We start from the raw sequence: 25274 nt of genomic DNA on the forward strand, positions 1-25274 counted from the left end.
GAAGAAGAAGAAGAAGAAGAAGAAGAAGAAGAAGAAGAAGAAGAAGATGAAGAAGAAGAAGTCTGAACCTTAAGAAACAGCCCCCAGCACCAACTTCCACATATTGAAAACAGAGCCTAACACTAAAAAAAAAGTTCCAAACTAATTAACAGGGTAGAAAAATGAGCAAACAACAGGGAAAGAACCTGATCATTAAAAACAAACAAACAAACAAGCAAACTACTATGGTGACAGGGAAGAGCAAGAACAAACTCAGAAGAAGACCAATGAAGTCAAAATAGGTACAAATTGGACCCCAAACCAACAAGATTGCCTTGATAGATTAAAAAAAAAGCTGATTTTCAACATCAAATAAGAGTGGCAGAGGAAAAAATGAGACAAAGAAATAAAAGCAAATGAAGAAAATTATGAAAAGGTAGTTAACAACTAGTAAAAGAGGCACAAAAATTACTGAAGAAAATAATTCTTAGAAATTGACCAAATGGACAAAGAGGTAAAAATAATTTCATTTAAAAACAAATAATTTATTAAAAATTATAATTGGGCAAGTGGAAACCAATGACTCCATGCCATAAAGAAACTTTAAAGCAAAGTTAAAAGAATGAAAAAAATAAAAGAAATTGTGAAATATTTAACCAGGAAGAGCCAAAAAAAAGAGAGAGAAAATTATAGACCAATTTCCCTAACGAATATTTAGGCACAATTTTTAAGTAAAATACTAGCAGGGACATTATAACAATATATGACCAAGATCATACACTATGACCAGGTGGGATTTATGCCAGGAATGCAGGGTTGGATCAATATTAGGAAAACTATCAGCATAATTGACCATATCAGTAACAAAACCAACAGAAATCATATGATTATCTAATTGATGCAGAAAAAGCCTTTGACAAAATACAAACACTTATTCCGATTAAAAATACTAGAAAGCATAGAATAAATGGAATTTACCTTAAAATGGCAAATAATATTTATCTGAAACCATTAGCAAGCATTATCTGTAATAGGGATAAACTAGAATCCTTTGCAATAAGATTGGGGTGAAACAAGGATACTCATTATCACCTCTGTTATTCAATATTGAACAAGAACTATTAGCTATAACAATACAAGAAGAAAAATAAATGGAAAGAATTAGAATAAGCAATGAGGAGACAAAACTATCACTCTTTGCAGATGATATGATCTACTTACAGAATCCTAGATAATCAGATAAAAAGCACTTGAAATAATTAACAACTTTAGCAAAGTTGCAGGATACAAAATAAACCCACATAAATTATTAACATTTCTATATATTACCAACAAAGTCCAGCAGCAAGAGATAGAAAGAAAAATTCCATTTAAAATAATTGTAGGCAACAAAAAATACTTGAGAGTCTATCTGCCAAGACAAACCCAGGATTTATATGAACAAAATCACAGCACACTTTTGAAACAAATAAAGTCAAATCTGAACAATTGGTAAAAAATATTAATTACTTCTGCTCAGTAGGCTGAGCCAATATAATAAAAAATTACAATTCTACCTAAAATGAGTTATTTATTTAGTACAATAACAATAAAATGACCAAAAATTATAGAGCTATCAAGGTAATAAATTATAGACTATCACTGTAATAAATTAAAAAGAATGTGAAGGAAGATGGTCTACTCTACCAGACGTCAAACTATATAATAAAACATCAATTATCAAAAACAATCTGGTATAAGATTGAGTAAGAAACACAGTGGTGCATCAGTGCAACAGATTAGGAATGCAATACATCATAGTCAATATCCATATCAATCTAGTATATGATAAACTCTAACATCCAAGCTTTTGGGATGAAAATTCATTATTTGATAAAACTTCTGGGAAAATTAGAAAACAGTATGGCAGAAGTAAGGCATAGAACAAAATCTCACACTGTATACCAAGACAGGTTTGAAATAGGTACATGATTTACACATAAGGAGTGATACCATAAGTAAAGTAGAAGAGCATGGAATAGTTTACCCGTCAGATCTATGGATAAAGGAAGAATCTATGAGCAAACAAGAGATAGAGAACAATTATGAAATGTAAAGTGGATAATTTTGAATATATAAAATTAAAATATTTTTTCACAAGCTGTGATGAATAATTTATGGGTAATTAATAATGAATTTATGAATTACGGTTAACAAATAATTAATAAAATATGGTCAGTGGCCCTCTCAAGAGCCAAAAATGCCCCCTGGAAATACTTAAAAAAAACCTTTAGAAAAGGGGGTGTAACTGAGTGCGGAAATCAATCAGAGGGTAGACAAATTAATGAGAAGGTGGGCAAAAAGTCTTCAGCTCCTCCTGCTAAGAACATGATTCAGTAATGAGAATCAGCTGGATCTAGTATCTGGACAAACCACATTAGCTTTTCCCCTTCATAAGCTGGGTCACCCTAAATTTCAACAGAAAGTTCCAAGCACAGGGACTTATTTCCTAAGGGAAAGAATTCTCCTAAGCTGGTTTCTGTTTGTAAGGTCTTCTAATTGAGAGAGATTCAATACTACATAAGATTGAGAAGCATGTACCCAGAGGATTTGGGCAAATCTATCAACAATGTCCTTCGAAGACTGACTGAATAATCTAAAGGGGCTGATTTCTGAATGAGGAAATAAGAAGGAAAAAGGTTAATCCTAATTCCATAATTGGTTACTAATATGAGAGAAATTGCCAATTCTCTCAAAACAAAGCCAATGCAACCAAAATTAGAAGGAAAGCAGAAGACTGGGAAAATGTTTTTGCAGCAAGTATCTCTGATAAAGGCCTCATTTCTCAAATACATAGAAAATGAAGTCAAATTTATAAGAATACAACATTCACAAATTGGCAAATGGTCAAAGGATAAGAACAGACAGTTTTCAGATAAAGCAACCAAAGTTATCTATAGCCATATCAGAAAGAAATGCTCTAAATCACTATTAATTAGAGAAACACAAATAAAACAACTGTGAGGTACCACTTCACACCAATTAGATTGGCTAATAAGACAAAAAAAAGGAAGGTGATAAATGTTGGAGGAAATGTAGGAAAACTGGGACACTTAACGTACTATTGGTAGAGTTGTAAACTGATCTAACCACTCTGGAGAGCACTTAGGAACTATACCCAAAGGACTATAAAACCTTGAATACTCTTTGATCCAGCAACACTACTACTAGATCTGCATCCCAAAGTGATCAAAAAAGGGAAAAAGGAAATATTTGCGCAAACATATTTTTGGTAGCTCTTTTTTTGTGGTGGTGACTAAGAATTGGTCCAGGGGATGAACATCAAATTGAGGAATGGCTGAACAAGCCATGGTATATGATTGTGATGGAATATTATTGTGCTATAAGAAATGACAAGCAGGATGATTTCAGAAAAAAAAACACCTTGGAAGACTTACATGAGTTGATGCAAAATGAACTGAGCAGAACCCAAAGAATGTAATATACAGTAACAACAATACTGTACAATGAAGAATTGTGGATGACTTAGTTATTCTCAATAATACAATGATCCAACACAATCCCAAAGGACTCATGGTGAAACATGCTGCCTCCAGAGAAAGAAATGATAGACTGAATATAGACTGCAGCATATTATTTTTCCTCTTTGTTTTTCTTTCTTTCTTTCAGTCTCTTTCTCTCTTCCTTCCTTTCTCTCTTTCTTTCTTGTTTGAATCTTCTTGTACAAAATAATTTATATACAAATGTTTTATATGATTGCATGTTTGTAACCTATATTGGATTGCTTACTTTTTCAGGGAGGGGAGAGGGGAGAGGGGAATAGAATTTGGAAATCAAAACTTTAAAAACTGTTTAAAATTAAATAAAATATTATTTAAAAAAGAAAGATAGGGATGGGGGAACAAATTCTTAAAGAAAATATAGGGATCTGAGCCAAATTTATAAAAATGAGGGCCATTGCCTAGTTGATAAATGGTCACTGGACATGAATAGGCAGTTTTCAGACGCAGACAAAAAAAGAAACAAAAAAACAAAACAAAACAAAGTTATCAGTGGTGACATAAAAATGCTTTAAATCACTACTGATTAAGGAAATGCAAATTAAAACATTTTTGAGATACCACTTCACACTTATCAGTGTGGATAATATGACACAAAAGAAAAATGACCAATGCTGGAGAGGTTGTGTCAAGATTGGGACACTAATGTACTGTGGTAAAGTTGCTAACTAGTCCAACAATTTAGAGACTATGGAGAACAATTTAGGACTATGCTCAAAGGGCTATAAATTTGTGCAGAACTCTTGACCCAGCAATAACACCTGTATCCCAAAGAGATCAAATAAAATGGGAAAAAAGAACTATTTGTGCAAAAATATTTTAGCAGCTCTTTTGTGGTGGCAAAGAATTGGAAATCAAAGGCATATCAATTGGGAAATGGATGAACAAATTGTACTATATGATTATGATGGAGTATTATTGTACTATAAGAAATTGTGAGTGGAACACTTTCAGGAAAAAAAATCAAACAAACATGGCAAGACCTATTTGAACTGATGCAAAGTGAAAGTAGAGGAACTGGGAAATCATTATGCACAGTAACATCAATATTGTAAAGATTATCTACTTTGCAAGATTTTGCAAGACAATCATCCAAGAGAATTCCAAAGCACCAATGGTCAAAAAAGCTATCCAACTTCAGAAGGAGAACTGATGAACTCTGAATGCAGATTGGAGCATACTTCTTTTTTTCTTTTCCTTCTTTTTATTATTTTATTTTGTTTGCCTTTTCTTTTGCAACATGGCTAACATGGACATATGTTTTGCAAGATCTCCTGTGTATAATCAATGTCAAAGTGCTGGCCTTTTCAAGGATTTAAGGAGAAAAGAGAGAGAGGGAAAGAATTTGGAACTCAAAAGTTCAATAACTATTAAGTTTTTACATGTAATTGGAAAATATTTTATGAAATAAAATAATTTTAAAAGTAATTTAGAATTTTCTTCAATTTTTAAAAGATTATTTTGAGAAAGGATTTATAGGATTTACCAGATTGCCAAAGGCATTTTAGATACACAAAATGGTTAATAAACTCTTCTCTAGGATTATGTCTAGACATGAATCACTTCATTCAATTAGAAAAATTTTAAAGGTGTCTACTAGGTGCAAAGCTTTTTATGTCATGGATAAAAAAAAGATACAAACAAAATAGTTTGTTGCATTAGTATCTCACATTAAGAGAAATGCTCGTAGATAACTTTAAAAACATCCTGTCTTTATTTGGGTCACCCCGCCATTATCATTACAAAGGCAGATGTATGACTGAGGGTTTTTTTTTTTTTAATCTTTAAAGGATTGCCTCTATAGAAGATTTCATCTGGGGGAGTTGACTTTCTGATGATTACTGCCTCAGTTCCTTAGCCAAGGTGGCAATAAAATGATGGCATTGCAATAACAAAAGGGGATATTGGAGAATAAAAATAGAAAAAAAATACAATTTAACAAAATTGTAAATTATACTTCTTACAATGTTGACAGAACATGTATCTTTAACAATGTTATTGTTTTTGAAAGTAGTTTGAATTTTGAGACTCACTATGCACTTATAATTGCTAATCTACACTGGACTCCTGCAAAGCTTCGCCTGCAAATCAGAAACTAAATGAATAGACATGTTGCTGTGGAATAAAATGTAAGACAGGGAAAGAATGAGGAGGTGTGATCAAAAGAGAAATAATTGTATCTAATATCTATCATATAACATTTAAATGGCTTCATTCAAGGCTCATAAATACTATTTATGCCTCCTGGTTATAAATCTAACTTACAAAAACAAAAATATAAGTAAAATATATAGTGACTTATCTAAAACAAATTATCAAGATTGCAATTTATTTACAAAGGGAAATTCCATTTTCTTTCCCCGCAATTAGTAGGCTTGCACTGATAGCATTTGAGAAGTATTGCTAATTAATTGTTAATAACCTGCTGGGAACATAACCAAGACAGACACTAAATTGCAAAACTAGTTATCAAGCCTGTTGGAGCAGAAATGATTTAAAGATTTTAATCAGAATTCTGTGTACAAAGTTATTTTAGCTTGGCTACCTAAATGTATGAGCTATTAAATGGAGAAAGCCTTTTTCTTTTCTTTTTTTTTAACAGGCACGACCACCTGCTAATTTACTGGATACAAATACATGAAGCTCTTTTGCCAAAGAATACTATAGTATTGGAAACTCAGCTTTCTTCATTGGGTTTATCATACTTCTTTGAGCATGTGCTTCTGCATAGAACACTGGAAAATAAATTTCATCGATCAGCCCAGTGGTAACCATGGGAAACCACTCACAGCTCCAGTCAATAAAGAAATTGTAAACACTCCTCATTTTGCAACACTATAATCTCATATATAATATTTGTCTCACCCTCCTCAACAATAACCCCGGGTCAATTGTAACTCAGACCTGAATCCACTGCTTATGGTCTCACTCTACAGTGTCAGGCATTTTTCCACACTACTTCTCCATTTTGGTATCTCTGGTGGCTTTCTCAGTATTTCCTTTCTTTAATGTGGACTATGTCAGTAGTTCTGTTCTTTGCTACTGAAGCCACATTTATAAACCCTGTGGCAAAATAGATAAGAGAACCAAACTTACCTTCAGGATGATCTGGATTCAAATCTGACCTCTGACACATAGTGTCTCTATTACCCTGAATAAGTCATTTAAACATTTCAGAACCCAAACAACTCTGAGGGTTACTGAGAGTTCTCTACACCGATAATGTAATAGATTTTGTGGAGTGGGGTTCATGCACAAGTTGAAAGTATAAGATGCATATTGTATGGTTTTATGATATTTCAGTTTCAATTTCACAGAATATTTATTATGTAACTTTTATATTGGTATAAGTTTATCCCCTTCATTGCTCTAAAATTGTTTCTTAAAACAGACCTCAAAATGAAATGGTACAATATAAATCTAGAATTCTAGGAGCTAGTAATGGAATGAAAGATCGATGAGATGCATGCCCAACAACCAGTAAGTTAAATATAAGGAGCATCCTCCATTCCTCTTTACTCTCAACCTTTGAGCAATTTAGTTCATCAACCTATAATCAGTTGCTATCTATATTTGTTCTACTCCCTTTTCCACATTATCCTGCCTCTCCTCCTCTCTCATAAGTCACACATCCATTAGCTCTTTATTGCCTGTTACCAGCTTCTCTCTTCAGCATCCCTATTACCAAACTACAACAATCTTGAAACCCTACAGGATGGTAGATTGGCAGGGACAAAGGATCTTTATCATTTTCATTTACAAGAAGTCCAAATATCATTGTTTTCATTTTATTTTTGAGGAAACCATGGCTCAATTTAGTCAATAATTTATCCAAACTCAAATAAGTAATAAGTGTCAGAGTCAAATTTAAATAAATTCAAGTCTTCTGGCATTACATCCCTATTATTATTACATGTTATTAATATTATTATTATTATCATTATTATTACATATATTACATTATTATTATTACATATATGTGGAATCTATTGCTAATCTTTTGTACTCTGAAAAAGCAAACAAAACTGAAGGTGGGGTGGAACTAGGGTATCTGCCTTCCCTGTAACTCAGTAGGTGGTTGGGTGTGGGGGAAAGGGTAGAAATAGTCTGGTAAGAACTTCTATTTGGTGACATATTATCTTAAACCACTTTGATTTATATGTTCTGCCCCCATTAACCTTCAGCACCAATTCAGGTGAATTATTAGTTATTTGGTGTTTTTTATTTTTTTCTGAGTCTTTGCTTGCCTGTGTACATGTGTATGTGTGAACAGGTGATTGCATGAGTGTGTGTGTGTGTGTGCGTGTGTGTATGTGCATGAGGGCACAGAAATGATGAAGGATCAAAGGATAGAAAGGGATTTTATGGATGTGGTAAGTGCTAGGATGAGTAACATTAGAATTTTTTTTTATTGTTTGTTATTATGCTTCCAGTTAGAGGATTTGTATGGGATTTCCTTTTTTATAATTTCCCCAAACAAAGAAACCAGTAAATAGGTTTATGATGTATACATCTGCTACATATCATTTATTTTACAAGTGAATAGCCTGAAGCCACCTACTTATAAACTGAATAAAATAACACTTTGTATTTTTTCAGAAACATTCCTAGAAAGGAACATTATGTGTTTTCCATAAAAGAATGGAAAAATCACCAGGCATTCCCATTAGTTAAATGAATATGAAGACTTACTAGTGCCATGTAAATTGAATGAAATTCAAATTTATTTTTCCTTTAGAACTATGCCATAGTTTTCCAATGACATATTGGGTTGTTTATCTTTTCAACTCCTTACTACCTCTGTTATTTTGAACAAGTCCTTCAATATCTTTGGGTTTCCATTTGTTACCTCTTAATGAGGAAATGACACCAGGTAATATTTAAGACCGCTTTAACTTTAAATATATGCTAATTTGCCTTCATATTCCCAGAACCAAAGTAATGAGTAACAAATGGAATCATAAATGTTTGTTAATACTTATTATTATTAAATATTTATTTAAAATTAATTTTAATTTATTTGGAAGAAGTGAGAAATTAAGTTTACTAAAGTAGAGGTGAAATATAGTTTTTAAGGTAATAAAGAATTTTTATTTGAAGATGATAATTAAGTAAACTCTATCATTACTTTCTAAGGACAATGACCAGAGTTATATAGAGATATGAGTCAACAGTATATAACATAATTATCAGAAAATTAATTGCCTTATGAACAATAGATCTGATCATTTTGTACTAACTGATTATTCAGTAATTAGGACACATCCATCATGGTAGGGAAGAATTGCTTTCCATAAATGATTATCTTCTAATATATGAAAATTGATGTTATAATATTACATATATAATGCATTCATATAATTTTATTTTATTAATTTCTAACATTCATTTAAAAATTGCTTACAAATTTTCTCCCTCTTTTTCCCATCACCCTTCAATCAATATGATATCAATTTTATGTGTGAAATCATGCAAAGCACATGTCCATATTACATTACAGAAAACCCAAGAAAATATTCTACAATAAAAGTAAAAAAAAGTAATACATAAAGAATGAAGAAGAGTATACCTCAATTTGCACTACAAGTTCATCAGATCTCTTTCTCTCTCTCTCTCTGTCTCTGTCTCTCTCTCTGGATTAGGACATCATTTTTCATCATGGGTCCTTTGGAATTGTCTTGGATCATTGTATTGATCAGAATAGCTAAATCTTTCACAATTGATTATTGTTACAATATTCTTATTACTAAGTACAATGCCCTCTTGGTTCTGCTCACTTTACTTTGCATCAGTTCATGTAAGTCTTTCCAGGTTTTTCTGAAACCATCCTGCTCATCATTTCTTATAGCTCAATAATATTCCATTAAAATCATATGCCATAAATTGTTCAGCCATTTCCTAATTGATAGAAATCTCCTCGATGCCTAATTTCTCGCCACAACAACAATAGCTGCTTTAACTATTTCTGTACATACGGAGTCTTTCCCCTTTACTTTGATCTCTTTGGGCTACAGACCCTGGCATGCAAAATACTGTGGCACTTTGGGAACAGTTCAAATTCATTCTCCAGAATAGTTGGACCAGTTCATATCTCCACCAAGATTGTATTAGTGTATTTTCCACATACCTTCCAGAATTTATCATTTTTCTTTTTTTCATGTTAACCAATCTGAAAGGTGTGAGGTATTATCTCATAGTTGTTTTAATTTTCATTTCTCAAAACAATAGTGATTCAGAACACTTTTTCATATGACTGTTGATAGCTTTGATTTATTTTCCTGAAAACTGCCTGTTCATATCCTTTGATCATTTCTAAATTTTGAATGGCTGTGATTTTTATAAATTTGATGAAGTTCCATATGTATTTGGGAAATGGGGCCTTTATTAGAGGAAAAAAACTTGCTGTAAATTTCCCTCCCTCCAAATTTGTGCTTTCCTTCTAATTTATGATGATTGATTTTGTTTGTGCAAAAACCTTTTAATTTCCTGTAATTAAAATTGTCCATTTTACTTTCTGTGATCTTCTCTATACCTTATTCAGACCTAAATTTTTCCCTTTTCATAGATTTGAAAGGTAAATTTTTTCCATATTCCCTTATTTACTTATGATATCACACTTTATGTCTAAATAATTTCTCCATTTTGATCTTATATTGTTATATGAGGTGAGATACTGGTCTACGCTTAGTTTCTTCCAAACTGCCATGAGGTTTTCCCAGAAATTTTTGTAGAATTATGATTGTATCTTTATGTTTATCAAACATTTGTCATTATGGTAATTTGCTACTGTGTATTGTTTGCCTAATCTGTTCTTTTGATCTACCACACTATTTCTTAGTCAGTACCAGATTTTATTTCTATTATTACTGCTTTGTAACATATTTTGAAATTTGGTACTGGTCAGCCTCCTTCCTTCACATTTTTTTTTATTGATTCCCTTGATATTCTTGAACTTTGCTCTTCCAGATGAATTTTATTATTTTTTTCCAAATCTGTAAAATAATTCTTTGACAGTTTGATCGGTATGGCACTGAATAAATAAATTAATTTAGGTCAAATAGTCATTTTTATATTTGCTCAGCCTACTCAAGAGTAATTACTATTTCTCCCATTGTTTAGATCTGCCTTTATTTCTATGAAAAATGTTTTGTAATTGTGTTCATATAATCCCTGGGTTTGACTTGGCAGATAGACAACCAAGTATTTTATGATGTCTGCAGTTGTTCTAAGTTGAATTTTCTATCTCTTCCTGCTGTATTTGTTTGATAATATGTAGAAATGTTTATAATTTATGTATGTTAATTTATATCTCGCAACTTTGCTAAAGCTGTTCATTTTTAACTAGTTTTTTAGTTGATTATCTAAGTATACTAACATATCATCTGCAAGGCATGATGGTTTGGTTTTCTTATTGCCCACAATTATTGCATCAATTTCTTTTTCATCTCATTGCTATATCTAGCATTACTAGTACAATACTGAATAACAGAGGTGATGATGGGTATCCTTGCTTCACTGCAATTGTATTGGGAAGGCTTCTAACTTATTCCTATTGCAGATAATGCTTGCTGATGGTTTTAGATAAATATTACTTATCATTTTAAGTTAAACTCCTTTTATTCTTATTCTCTCTAGCATTTTTAATGGGAATGAATATTGTATGCTCTCAAAGGCTTTTTCTGCATCTATTGAGATAATCATATGATTTCTGGTGGTTTTGTTATTGATATGGTCAATTATGCTTATAATTTTCCTAATATTTCACCAGCCATGCATTCCTAATACAAATTTCACCTGGTCCTATTGTATGTTTTTTGTGATATATTGCTATAATATCCTTTCTATTACTTTATTTAAGATTTTTACAAAATATTCATTCAGGTAGTTAATTGGTCTATATTTTTTCTCTACTCTTGTTCTCCTTGGTTTAGATATCATCACCATATTTATCTATCAAAGGGATTTGCTAGGACTCTTTATTTACTATTTAAAAATAGTTTATATAGCATAGAATAAATTGTTCCTTAAATGTTTTTTAGAATTTATTTTTGAATCCATCTTGTCCTAGAGATTTTTTTCTTAGTGAGCACATTGATCAGTTGTTCAATTTCTTTTTATAAGATAGAATTATTTAAATATTTTATTTCTTCATCTAGGCAATTCATATTTTTAAAAGTATTCATCTATTTCACTTAAATTGTCAATTTTACTGGCACTGAATTGGACAAAAATCTAATAATTAATTGCTTTAATTTTATCTGCATTGGTGCCATATTCATACTTTTTAATTTTGATACTAGTAATTTGGTTTTCTTTTTTTAAAATAAAATTATATAATAGTTTATCTATTTTATAATTTTGCCATAAAATTAGATCCTAGTTTTATTATTTTATTTTTTTTAATTTTCAATTTTATTATTGTCTCCTTTGATTTTCAGGATGTCCATTTAATTGGTGATTTTTAATTAGTTCATTTTATAATTTTTTTTGTTGCATGCTCATATGATTAATCTACTATTTCTCTCTTCTATTGATGTACATTTTCAGAGATTAAAACTTTCTTCTAAGTACTGCTTTGACTGCATTCCAAAAATTTTGGTGTCTTTTCTCATAGTTTTCATAATCTTTAATGAAATTTTTGATTGTTTCTATGATTTGTTCTTTGACCCATTCATTCTTTTTTTATGTAAACATTATTTATACTCCTTTTTTTCCTTCAGAAAACTAGGGACCTTTTTAATGGCCAATCTGGTCATAATAATTCATGAAGGCATCAATTCAATTCCTCACAATTAGGTATGTTTGACCATCCATAGCATCGGCTACACACTCAGCAGTGAATTGACCCTTCAGCAGCTCTCCAAAATGTCTATAGTTAAAAATTAATGTGATGAAGTGCCACTTTTTTTTAAGATTACTGATGGACTCTGACACAAGATAAAATAGAATTTTTCTGTATATTTTGTTATACTTACAAACAGCTTCACTTCTGAGTATTTGTGGTAATATCTAAACATACAAAAATGTATGTACATTTTTCTCCATTTTCTTGTAAACAGCGGTCAGTAAACTGTTTTATCCCTTTATTCTTGAAACATGCAAATCATACAAACATCATAAATACATAAAATGCAACAATTTACACTCATTCAAAAGCTAAACAATAACAACAACAACAGCAACAACAACAACTGTGACATCAGGATTCAAATGATACATAATGCTTGAGGCATCCTATACACCTAAAAGCAGTCATTGGTTCTACTGTTCTTAGCTGCAACTGTAAAAATACTGAGATTTTTTCACCTTCCATGCTATTGCACTATTTATAACACTATTTATAACATTTATAGGACTCGTTTACTATAATCTTTTCTTTTCAGAGTGAAGGATAAGGCAGCACATAGATATATTGAAACAATTGCTAGAGCAGCTGATATTGTCTTTGCTAGATCAGGAAGTTTTCATTGTAACAATTCTTAAAGTAAAAAAAAAAATTAAAAATAACTTAAACAATTGATTACATGTTCATTTCTTGGGCACTTAACAGCATATCCAGAATGTTGAATGTGTCTTTGTAGTCCATACGCTGGCTGTTTGTGGTGTCCTTGTCATTGGAATCAGGACCATTGGTCTCCACTGGCTTCTTTTCCAGTTTCACAAGGGTACAGATATGCCCATACCCGACCTGGTTTGTGAAGGGGGAAGAAGGGATAAGGAATGGTTAAAAACAGAATTGTGAAAGGATATATACTGCTTAACAGAAGAGGAAGAATTAGATGAACTCCCTTAACTTTTGAACATTTTGCTCATTTTGGAGTGGTGGTTGTGAGATCCATCACTGATGTGCAACTTCTTTCTTGCAGCACTAAAACTAGTGGAATTACCACTGTCATTACTCAGGCCAACGGGACTTCTCAGAACCATGGGTGGTATTCCATCAGTACTACATTTACTGCCACCTCTACTGCTGCCGTATGTGAATGCTTGTGGCTGCTGCTATGATGGCAGTTGGAGGAATGCTTCTTGTGCTTCACTTTGTGGTGTTGAATGCTCCCTTTTTCCACTGCCTTCATCAGAAGAGCTGTGTCTTTCCAAGGAAGAAACCTTTATTTTCATCTTCAGTTCTTCTTTACTAGAACTTTTATCAGTGATGGGAATCAAAATATGCAATTTAAGTGATTCGCTCTTTTCTTTTTTATTCAACATGCTTTTTTTTTTCAGTTTCTCTGCATTTGCAGTAGGAATTTTCATTTTAGTGGGAGAAGTTACAGAACTGTTGCTGGCTGCCTGCAAGTAAATGTGCTTTTTTTTTGTGAGGCTAGTCTGCTTGAGCAGCTACATAGTGTTCCCTTACATCCAGTTCAAGTGTTTCTAGCTTTTGTTTCTCTCCATATTTATCTAATGACATTTTCTGAGGAACTATTACAGAAGTAGCAGAAACTGGACCATGATGTTTTTTGCTTCCTGACTTGTGAGTATATTCTTGTTTAACTGAGGAATGATCAGACAGTTTGTCAGACCTGTAATGTAATCCTGAATGTAATGACCCAGCAGGTCCTTGCTGGAAGTTGATATTGTACTGACTACTAGACATTGGAGTCTCTTGTTTGTGAATATATTTTTTTCTGTCCTTGTTTCTCCTTGATGCTGAGGCAATTCTTGTGTGATGTCAAACTATATAAGGTACTTGCCATTTCTATTGTTAGTATTGCTTAAGAATCAGACTATGACTATCTTGAACAGATATATTTCGTGAATACAGAGGTACTGGTGCAGGAATTGCTGATGGAGATGGATTTTGAAAGCTTGCATTTGTGGTCACACCAGTAACCTATCTACTAAAATGGAATTCTACACCAGAGATGAACCAAGAAGCGGTGTCTCAAACACTTGTCCATCCCTGTTAGGTTTTTTAGCCACCTGATCACCACTCCAGTTTCATATCTTCTTCAATCTATTAGGAGTTATCTCCAAAATTTGTAGAAACTTTTGAGTTAATTCATCTAGTAATTCTAAAGTAACTGATGGATCCACAAATTCCCACCAATGTTTTCCTTTGGTAGATACAGGAATCTCCCAATTGGACCATTTGCAGTCAAAATAAATGCATACACATTCTATCCCTGTTAGTTGATACTGAAGGCAGAAGGTAGCAAGATGTAGACTGTTGTTAGCTGTGAAACAGGATGTCTGTGACAAATTCTTGCTTGTTCTCACTAAATGGGTACATTTCACTGCATCTGTTTGTGGATGTTCAATGGTGATCTCAAAACCCAGAGTTTGTAGCATTATAGTTTCGAGTATAACCAGTTCTTGGGTCTGTTGAAGGTATACTTCACACTTTGTGTCCATAGTAGCTCTTGATGAAGACAGGCATATGTGATTTTGAAGACATGTTCAAGTTTTCTTGGCTGTTCTTCAACTTTTGCAGCCAAGAACATTGCATTAGGTGCTATTATATTTCTATTAAAATGGGTGAAAGAATAGTTCACATAAAACTTGTGCATGTAAACAATTGCAGTATTTATTGTAAGCTTAGAGACACTGAGACACTGCCCTGTATCTTGGATAAAGTTGGCCACTTCCTGGAAGTGCAAGAGCGCCTTTTCTGCTTCCTCCCCACAACAGTAGTTCAAGGTGTTCTCCAGCTGTTTCTGGCTGAAGAACCAGTGAGAAGAAACCCCATGGCCTGACACTTTGCTACTTCCTCCTTCTCCAGCTCCCCCTAACCCACTTTTTTCCCACTTCCTCTCCTCCCCACCATGGCCACACAGTCTTGCCTCATTCTGCTTTGCTTGCCATCCCACTCATTCTTTAGGATTAGATTATCTACTTTCCAATTAATTTTAATCAACATTTCCATGACCCCTTATCGAAGTCATTTTTATTGCATTATGATCTGAAAAGAACACATTTAATATTTCTCCTTTTTCACATGTTTATGAGTTTTTATGCCTTGATTGGTGGTCAGTTTTTGTGAAGGTGCCATTTACAGCTGAGGAAATGCATACTCTTTTCTATACTCATTTAATTTTCTTCAGAGGTCTTTTCTGAAATTTTGTTCATGTCCTTATCTTCTATTTATTTATTTTATTGTTAGGTTATCTAGTTCTATAAGAAGAAATTTTGGATCCTCTACTAATATAGTTTTTACTTTTTATTTCCTCTAATAACTCATTTAACTATTCCTTTTAAAAATTTGAATGCTATATAATTTTTGCAAATGTATTAAGTATTGATATTACTTCATTTTCAGTAATGACTTTTAACAAGATGCAATTTTCTGGCTTATTTATTTTTAATTAAGTCTATTTTTACTTTGCTTTGTCTGAAGATTATTATTGCTACTCCTGCATTCTTTATTTCACCTGAACCATAATTGTTCCAGCCTCTTGATTTAACTTTGTGCCTCTCTTTTCAAGTTTGTTTCTTGTAAATAACATATTGTTGGATTCTAGTTGCTAAACCATTATTTTATCTGCTTCCATTTTATGAGTGAATTCATCCCATTAGCATCCATAGTTTTGATTACTTACTGTGCTTTTGCCTCCATGCTGTTTTCTTCTGTTTTATCTTTCTCTCTCTCTTTTTACCCTGTCCCTTTTCAAAAGTCTTGTTTGTTTGTTTTTTTTCCTCACTGCTTCCTTTTTTAAAATCATTTCAATACTGTTCATGAGTTTTATTTTTTTGCTTTTTGTCAAGATACTAGAGTGGTTGGCCATTTCCTTCTCCAGTGGGTCACCTTCTGTCAGAAATCTCCAATATGATTTGTCTATCTTGGATAAACCTGCATGGTGCAACTCAAATTTCATTGAGCTATGCAAGCCCCTTCATCATGACAAGGCAGTCTGTTCACTGAACTGTCAAATACAAAAGCTGAAGCTTAAATAGTTTGACCACACAATGAGAAGATAGGACTAATTGAAAAAGACCCTAGGGAAAGACTGAAGGCAAAAGGAGAATAGGATGGCAAAGGATGAAATGGACAGTGTCATGGAAGCAAAGAATGGATATTTGAATAGACTTTGGGAGGTAGTGGAGGATAGAAAGGCTTAGCATACTATGGTCCATGGGGTCACAAAGATATAGACCTGACTAAATGACTGAACAACAACAAAAACTCTGCTTCCCTTAATCTGCCTTTCTTTTTTCATGTCCCGCCCCTTTTTCTCTTATCGTTTCTCCTCGTAGCCCCTTTGAATTTCCATACTCAAATGAGTGTGTTTATATGGTCTTCTCTTTTTGAAACAGTTTCAATGAGAATGAGGTTCAAGAGTTGTCCATATCCCCTATCATTTTCTCCTCCAGCATAAAAGTTCTTCCTTGTGTCTTTTATGTGAAATATTTTCTCCATTCTTCCTATCCCTCCCCCCTTCTCACAGTGCATCCCTCTTTCTCACTCAACCATGTTTTTGAAATCATCTTATGATCTTTCTTAAGATCATTTCATAATCAATTTACTCTCTTGCTCTCTCTATGTAGATTCCTTCTAACTGTCCTTATTATGTCTTAGAATGTCATATACCATCTTCCATTTGATAATGTAAAGAATTTAATCTTATTGAGTCCCTTAAGATTTCTTTCTTGTTTAGTTTTTTAAGATTCTTTTGTGTCTTCTGTTTAAATATCAAATTTTCTATTCTACTTTGGTCTTTTTTAAGGAATACTTGGCATTTATTAAATGCCATTTTCCCCCTGAAGGATTATACTCAGTTTTCCTGTGTGAATTATTCTTGTTTGTAATTCTAGCTTTTTTTCCTTACAGAATATCACATTCCAAGCCCTTGGCTGCTTTAACATGGTAGATGCTAAATTTTGTTATTCTGACTGTGGCTTTGTTGTATTTAAATAGTTTCTTTCTGGCTGTTTGAAGTGTTTTCTCTTTTCCCTGGGAGCTCTGGAATTTGACTCTAATATTCCTGGAAATTTTCATTTTATGTCTTTCAGTAGGAGACAATATATTTTTTTTTATTTCCATTTTACCCTCCTGTTCAAGGATATTAGGTCAATTTCCTTTATAATTTCTTGAAATATGATGTGGAGACTCTATCTTTGATCATGTCTTTCAGTCAGTCTAACAATCCTTCAATTATCTCTCCTCAATCAAATTTTCAGGTCAGTTTTTTCTGATAAGATATTTCACATTTTTTAATTTTTTTTATTCTTTTGACTTGGTTTTATTGTTTCTTGATGTCTAATGAAGTCATTGGCTTTTACTTGCCTAATTCTAATGTTTGAGTAGTTATTTTCATAAGTGACCTTTAGTAAAATTAATTTAATGCTATATCATTAAATTATTAATATTAAAATGTAATATTCCTTTTTCAAAACCCCCAACTTTCAGTCTAGCTTTTAGAGACACCTCTCCTACTCTAGCTAAGGAGAGTGATAACATTCTAGTCCCTTCCCAAGGCCTGGTCTGGGCCTCTCTGTTTAACCAGTGAGCACAAAAGTAAGTTGGAGCTAGTCCATATTACCAACTAGTGACCCTTCTTTCCTTGCTTTCTAATCAAAGTCGAGGATGAACTGATCTACAAAGGGGAAACTAAGCTAGAGTAATCTTGCTTGGGATTATTTCCCTTGCTTAGATCTTTAGAGGTATCTCAGTCTCATGACCAGTACAGTTTCTTCATCTGACTACACCCCCCCCAATGAAGCATTTGAGAACTCTTAACTCACCTCTCCATTAAATGTCTACCAGTCATGGTTGCCTTTATCTTGTTAAGGAAAGTCCCAATGATGTACTGTGAGAAGGAAGAAAACTATATTTAAAGTTTACAATCTTTGATCACCAAGAGAGATCACTAACCCAAATTTATGGGCAATTTGATGGTCTGACTAAAAAATTGATTAATCATACCAGGAATTTTGTCTCTCAGAATTTCATTCATGACAAGCCTCTTTTCCTCTTTTTTTTTTTTTAATTTGGCCAATGAGTTAATTTCTCCAGGATGTTTTTGTGCCTCTTTTACCCAGCTGTTGTCTTTTATTAATTTTCTTGCTTTGTTCTTATTTTTTTTCTCAATTTTCCTCTATTATTTGATTGAAATCATCTTTTAGCTTTTCCAGGAATTTGTTGGGCTTGTGTGGAATTCACATTTTTCTTTGAGGTTTTGTTTGTAGCTCTTTTGACATTGTTGTCTTCTGAGTTTCTGTCTTGATCTTCCCTGTCACCATATTAGCTTATTATGGTTGGGCTCTTTTTTTATTTGTTTGCTCATTTTTTTATTTTACATATTGTATTTTATGCTTTTTAGCATACCTTCTCATACATTATTTTTCTTTACCTATTTGGTCCTGATATCCCCATCTGTAAAATGAGATAACTGGGATGTATGACCTCTTTTGTCCCAGTTAACTCTTAATTTGATAAAAATATAATCATAATTTAGTGCCTGGCTTACAGTCTTTGTCTCCTGTCTAACTCTTGCTCCCATATTAAAGGACTTCAACATATAATAAGGGCTATCTATCTATAAAAAGAGAGATAGATAGATAAGAACAAGTTTTAAATATTGATGAAAACGTTTACCATGGTAATCATATTTATCAACTAAGTTCTCTCCTTCCTGCCTTAATCCTTACAATACAGATAAGTTTAGAAAGTCTTTAAGAAAACCATATCAAAAACCACCTTAGTCAACATTTTTTTAAATTACAGACAATATGTAATTGCTTATCTAATTTAGGAGAAAACAAAAGGTACACATTAAAAACCTGGCACATTTTATTTCATTTAAAAATAATAATAACAAAAACGTGTCCCATAGAAGCTATTTGGTTGCACATCATGCTATTCTTCCTTGTCCAAAAAAAATACTGACAAACTCAAATCTCTAAGTGAAGGAATCAAAATTTGCTTTGCAAAAGCCAACAATATTAGCATTCATATTTTCAGCTCTTGATCTAAGGATGCTTATGTCTAAGTATACCTAGAGTAGCATATACAATTTTAGTCATAACAACTGATTCACTGACTTCTACATAAAGCAAAGAATGTTGAGAAGAGTCCAGTACATTTGCATCTTTTAATGTATTAGAATGGTTTAATCAAGTTTTTTTTTAACTTGCAATGAACAGAATCCTAAAGGAATGGAATATAGAGAATATAAGTTTCAATGAGATGAAAATGAGGTGAGGTGAAGAATCTGCAAAGATCTAGAGTTTAGGATATACTTCAGAAAGAATAAACCAGGGTAGAATGTTGCACAAACAAGAAAGTGGTATTTTTAGACACTTATGGTTAAGGTATGGAAGTATGTAAGGCTAGAGTCTTTTAGGAACTTTGGACATTGTAGAGCTAAGAGAAAAAAAAAATGGAAAGAGCAATATGTCTACTGATGGAAGTCTTCTCTTATCTCTTACCATGTGAGGAGAAGCTGGTAAAGGAACCAATGCAATACAATTCAGCTAAAAAGTATTAATTACCCTTGTTGTCTCAGGCATTGTATCAGCTGCTAGGAATACAAAAAAAAAATACAAAACAACCCCCACCTCTCCTACCATTACAAAACTTTACTATGTCTTGGGGCCTAAATTCATCACAAACAAATGCAGAAAAAACAAATATTAAACATATACTTTAATGGCCACAATGTAATAAATGCAATAAATGTTAGAGTAAAGGGGCATCTTATAATATATGCCACAATGACCTCCAAATCTATAAGCAATCCAAATATAAAATTGCAACATCATAAAATAAATAAATAAAAAAGGATGGGAGGAGGATCCTTTCTGAATTATGGTTAAGGGATGGTTTAATTACCAAACAAGGAATACAGTTGATAAACAGTAAAATAGACAACTTCGGTTTTATATTATTAAAAAAGCTTTTTGCATGAAGAAAACAATACAATAAGAATAAAAGGCAGAAAGTGGCTAATGCAGGAATTTGTTTTGTAAGACTATGCAAATTTTATTAGGTTTTGTTTTTTTTGCTTTCTTTTTGGATTGGGTACTGGATAGGAAAGGGAAAGAATTTGGAACTGAAAAGTCTGCTTTAAAGATAAGTAAAGGATAAAAATAAGAAAAGGGATTATTGAATGATGATATTTTCATTAAACATCTCTGATAAAAAAAACAACCTCACAGCAATAAAACCTATACAAAATATTTTTAGGGAACAGAAATGGCTACAATATTTGTATGTGATAATTGCTTCCTTTTCCTCACCTCCCATTCACTTTCCAATACATTTTAAAACTGTCTCAGACTTCAACACAAGACAAAGACTTCTCCACAAGTACCATCAATCACACTTTCAAAATATAATATTTTATTTTTCTCAATCCTCATATTTATTGAATTTTCAGCTGTTAAACATGCATTTCCCTGAACACTTTATCCTTCCTCTGCTTTCATGATATAACTATCTCCTGCTTCTTCTTCCTTTCAGCCTATTTCTTCTGACCCACTTTTATATGATTAGCATTAAAATCCCAACCCCTACTTATAGGTATACTTCAAGTTTCTCTGTGACACCTTTTTGTTTTCTCTCTACACTCTCTCCTACACAGACCAAAACATGAAAAAATAAAGAAAGCAAAAACAAAATGCATTGTTAGTTCTGCATTTAGATTCCATCAGTTCTTTCTCTGGAGGTGGGTGCTTTGGAACTGTCTTGGATCATTGTATTGCTGAGAATAGCTATTATGCATAGTTGACCATTGTACAATATTGATGTTACTGTGCAAAAATTCTGGTTTTGCTCACTTTACTTTGAACCAGTTCATGTCTTTCCAAGTTTTTTTAAAAATTATCCTGATCGTTATTTCTTACAGCACAATAGTATTCCATTACAATCATATTCCACAATTTGTTCAGCCATTCCCCAATTGCTGGACATCCCCTCAATTTCCAATTCTTTGCTGCCAAAAATCCCAAAATCATGCTATAAAAATTTTTTGTACAAATAGGTCTTTCCTCCACCCTTTTTAAGAATCTCTTTGGGATACAGACTTAGTAATAGTGTTGGCTGATCAAAGATGATGTAAAGTTTTATAGCTATTTGGTCATACTTCCAAATTGTTCTTCAGAATGGTTGGATCATTTCCTCTCACAATTATCCCATTAGGTAGAATGCATAAAGCTTTATGATTTTCTTTGTATATGGGAAGACTGAGAATAAGAATGGAATGCATTCTTTTTTTTTAAGAAAACAAAATAAAAATTAGTTTGGGGAAACATTTTAAATATGTGATTGTGTCCTTTAAAATATAGCTTGACTATTAGATGTCAAAAAACCAAGTCTCAGAAATATCAATATAAACTTATTCCTAAAGAATAAATTATGCTTTGAGAGAATTTATGACATGCTATGTGAATTATTTTTGAAAGTAATCTCAGTGTGACCATATTATATACAAAAATTAGGAATTTCAGACTTTGTTAAGTAATTAAATTGAAAAGAACTTTTTATTTTTTAACAGCATTGAAATTTCAAAATGAGGCCTCTGATTTTTCTATTTTAGAGTTTTTCTTTTCCCAAGGTCAACACCTGTTCACAAATTCAACATCTGAATTTTTAATGTAAGATATGTAACATATTTTTGTTCTAAATTTTATTTCACCAGATATTTTCCACTGAAAAAAAATGCGTATGAAAGTCTCATTTTTGATATGTTACCAAAAACTAAGACAAGTCAAAGTTAATAATTCACTATTTTCATTTTGAACTACTTAGGAAAGAAAGACAGAAGAAATAGTATTGTCTATGATGTGGATTTTGAAAATCACTATTCATAAATAATAGCCAATATTTTTATATTACAAATTGTGAGGGACTGTCTGATGTTGGCAGCTACCAGGTTGAGCACTGTGGCAAGGGTAGGGTAAGATCTGGGTATTTTGGAAGTCGAGGCAGGGGCTGTGGTAGGCAGAGTCGTGGTGAACTGGGATGGGCTGGATATGGAGAAGCCCTGAGGCAATTGGGCAGAGCTTTGTGAGATAAGCTGGGTACAAGGAAGTAGTCGGAGCTTGAGCTCCTGAGGCAAGGGGCGGTGCCACGTGGGAGTGGGACAGCAGAGGACTGAGTTCCCTCTGCTTAGTCCCCTCCCTATATGCGACGTCATCCCCAGATGCCTCTTGTGACCTTCCTGACTTCCTGGGTCCCTTTGTGCAGCACTGACCCAGACCCCTCCTGAGTCTGACTTCCTAGGTCACGTACTCTTGTCTATGCGTCATTCCCAGATGCCTCCTTCCTATATCCAATCCTGGCTTCCTACATCACTGCCTCCCCCTTGGTGTGCTAAACTCAGACAGCCCCTTCCGGTATCTGACCCTACAATCATTGGCTAGTAAGCGGGCTGGGGAGGAGGGGCTAAGTAGGTTTTTAGGAACAAGCGTGGTCAGATCACACGTGTGCTGTCCTGGCTCCTGCCCTGTTGCTCTGGCCTTGCTGCTTGGGCTTGCTATGATGGCTTGCTGTGTTGGCCTCTGAATAAAGCTCTGGTGTTGGTGCCTCCCGATGGCTCCTCTCTGTGTGGTGATCCGGCTGAGGACCGAAGACCCGGGTGTGGGTAAGACTCTGGTAGTGTGCTTCTTATAAGAGAAGTGGGTACCGGCGTACGGCTGGCAGAAGGTCGGCATGCGGCCAGTATAAGTGGCGCCCAACGTGGGGCTGCCAATATCAGACAGTCCCTCACAACAAATTATCATATTACTCAAATATTTGACCTAAGCATACAGTATGTATCATACTGTTGTAATATGAAATGTTCAAATGGAATTTGTAAGACACAGTTTACTTATAAGCCATTGGTTTAAATCAATCATGTAGCTTTTTGTGTATGGCCTTAGCTTATAGTTCAGACATGCTTCTTTTATTTAAGTAGCTTAAAAATAATTACATTATTCTTCTTGGGTAATTGTCAACTCAAATATTTTTTCATAAAAAAAATTATCTTCAACTATTTTGGAATCCTGGCCATAACTTTTTCTAGTTGTCTATAATTAGGAAAGTCACTTAATCTCTCTTTACCTTAATTTCATCATCTTTAAAATAGTGACAATAATATTTGTATAACATACATCTTAAGATTATTGTGAGAAAGTAATTTTATAAACATTAATGTACTATTTAATGTTAACAAGGAATAGATCAACAAAAAGATAATTCATTCCCTAATCTGTGAAAAGACATAATAAAACTCATCAAACAAATTATAACTGATTTTTTTAAAATCTTGAAATATGAAATTGACAACTCTTACAAGCAGAGACATACACAAGTACATATAGATATAAAGAACACAATGTAGAGAAGGATCCTATGTAGTGTAGTGGAATGAGTTATGGAAACTGAATGAGCTATAATATGAAGGATTTGGTAATAATGTTAAACAGCACAAATGTTTTACAGTGTAAGAATATGCATAGATTTCCTATTGTTTTAGCTATAGGGATTTTCACGCTTTTTAAGGGATTAGGCTTGTGGGTTCTACCACTCTAGAATTTGTTTAGAGTCATTATTTAAAGGTATTTAGATAGGTTTGGGGGAGAGCTCAGGTGAGTTCTTGCCTTTACTCTGCCATCTTGGCTCTGCTTTTTCAGTTTTCTCAACTTTAAAAATGGGTACAATAATAATTCTATGACCTTCTTTAGTTTTTGTGAGCAGAGAATTTTATATGCTTTAAAAGGTTACAAAAGACAGAGACACTCACTCTCTATTGACTAAAGCATCAGGCCTACCAAGTCATTTATTGCTGTCCTAGCTTGTCCCAGATGGCATTGAATCCCAGTCCTTCTTTTCTAGTGATGTTTGCATCTTCTTTCCTGTACCTGATTCACCAGTCCTATAAGAGGAGTTAGAAGATCTTTCACTTCCCATTATCATACCTAAACTTCTCTGTCATCCATCAGTAATGTCACTTCTTTTGGGGTTTACTCTATTCACATTTACCATCCAATTCAGAGCTTGAGTTAATTCCTATGTATTCCGAGTCACACTCACAATCTACAGTGGTGCCTTCATACTAGGGGACTTCAATATAGACGATGTTGTTACTGCAAATACACTTATTTCCCAGTTAATCAATCTGCCCAACTTCCATAACTTATTCCTCCACTCCACTTGAACTATATATAGAGATAATCATACCTTGTTTAGGAAATAACCTACAAGTTCTCTACTTTTATGATTAATAATACTAAAATTCCTTGAATCAATAAAGGCCATTGTATAAGAGACTTATTCATATGTTAAGCAATTTATATGAAAGTAAGACCCTTTCTTAAAACCAGAGGGAGAAATTCTTTTTTTTTTTTTCAGCTAGGCAATGGAGTTAAGTGACTTGCCCAGAGTCACACAGCTAGTAAGTGTTATGTGTCTGAGGCCTCATTTGAACTCAGGTCCTCCTCAATCCATGGCCAGTGCTCTATTCACTGCACCACCTAGCTGCCCCTGGGAGAAATTCTTTTGGTCTGGCTTTAACTGAGTGTAGCAAGAATATTATTTCCAACACACCTTGGAGGAACAAAGGCGAAGGGAGAGATTGAACTAAGAAGAAAAAATAGAAGTAGAAGAGCATCATTAGCTCTATAGGGACCTTAGAGCTGAAAACCCAGGATGAGGAGAATCCCAAGAAAAGTTCAAAAAGTTCTCCATAATATAATTTTCTCTCACATATTTAAATGTTTCTAGTAAATAGATTTTTGCTTCAACACAAAGAAGACAAGGGATAATTAGAGACAGACATGAATGCAAGGTTGGGCAGTGAGTCCAACCTTTGT

The 25274-nt window shown here is 33.2% G+C and overlaps 1 pseudogene; it reads right to left on the minus strand.

Moving 5' to 3' along the window:
• Positions 1-13059: 13059 nt before the first annotated feature.
• LOC114029911 lies at positions 13060-23132 on the minus strand (annotated as a pseudogene).
• Positions 23133-25274: the final 2142 nt, after the last annotated feature.

This window comes from Vombatus ursinus, unplaced genomic scaffold (assembly GCF_900497805.2).
Source record: "Vombatus ursinus unplaced genomic scaffold, bare-nosed wombat genome assembly UNPS02014942.1, whole genome shotgun sequence".
Classification (NCBI taxonomy): domain Eukaryota; kingdom Metazoa; phylum Chordata; class Mammalia; order Diprotodontia; family Vombatidae; genus Vombatus; species Vombatus ursinus.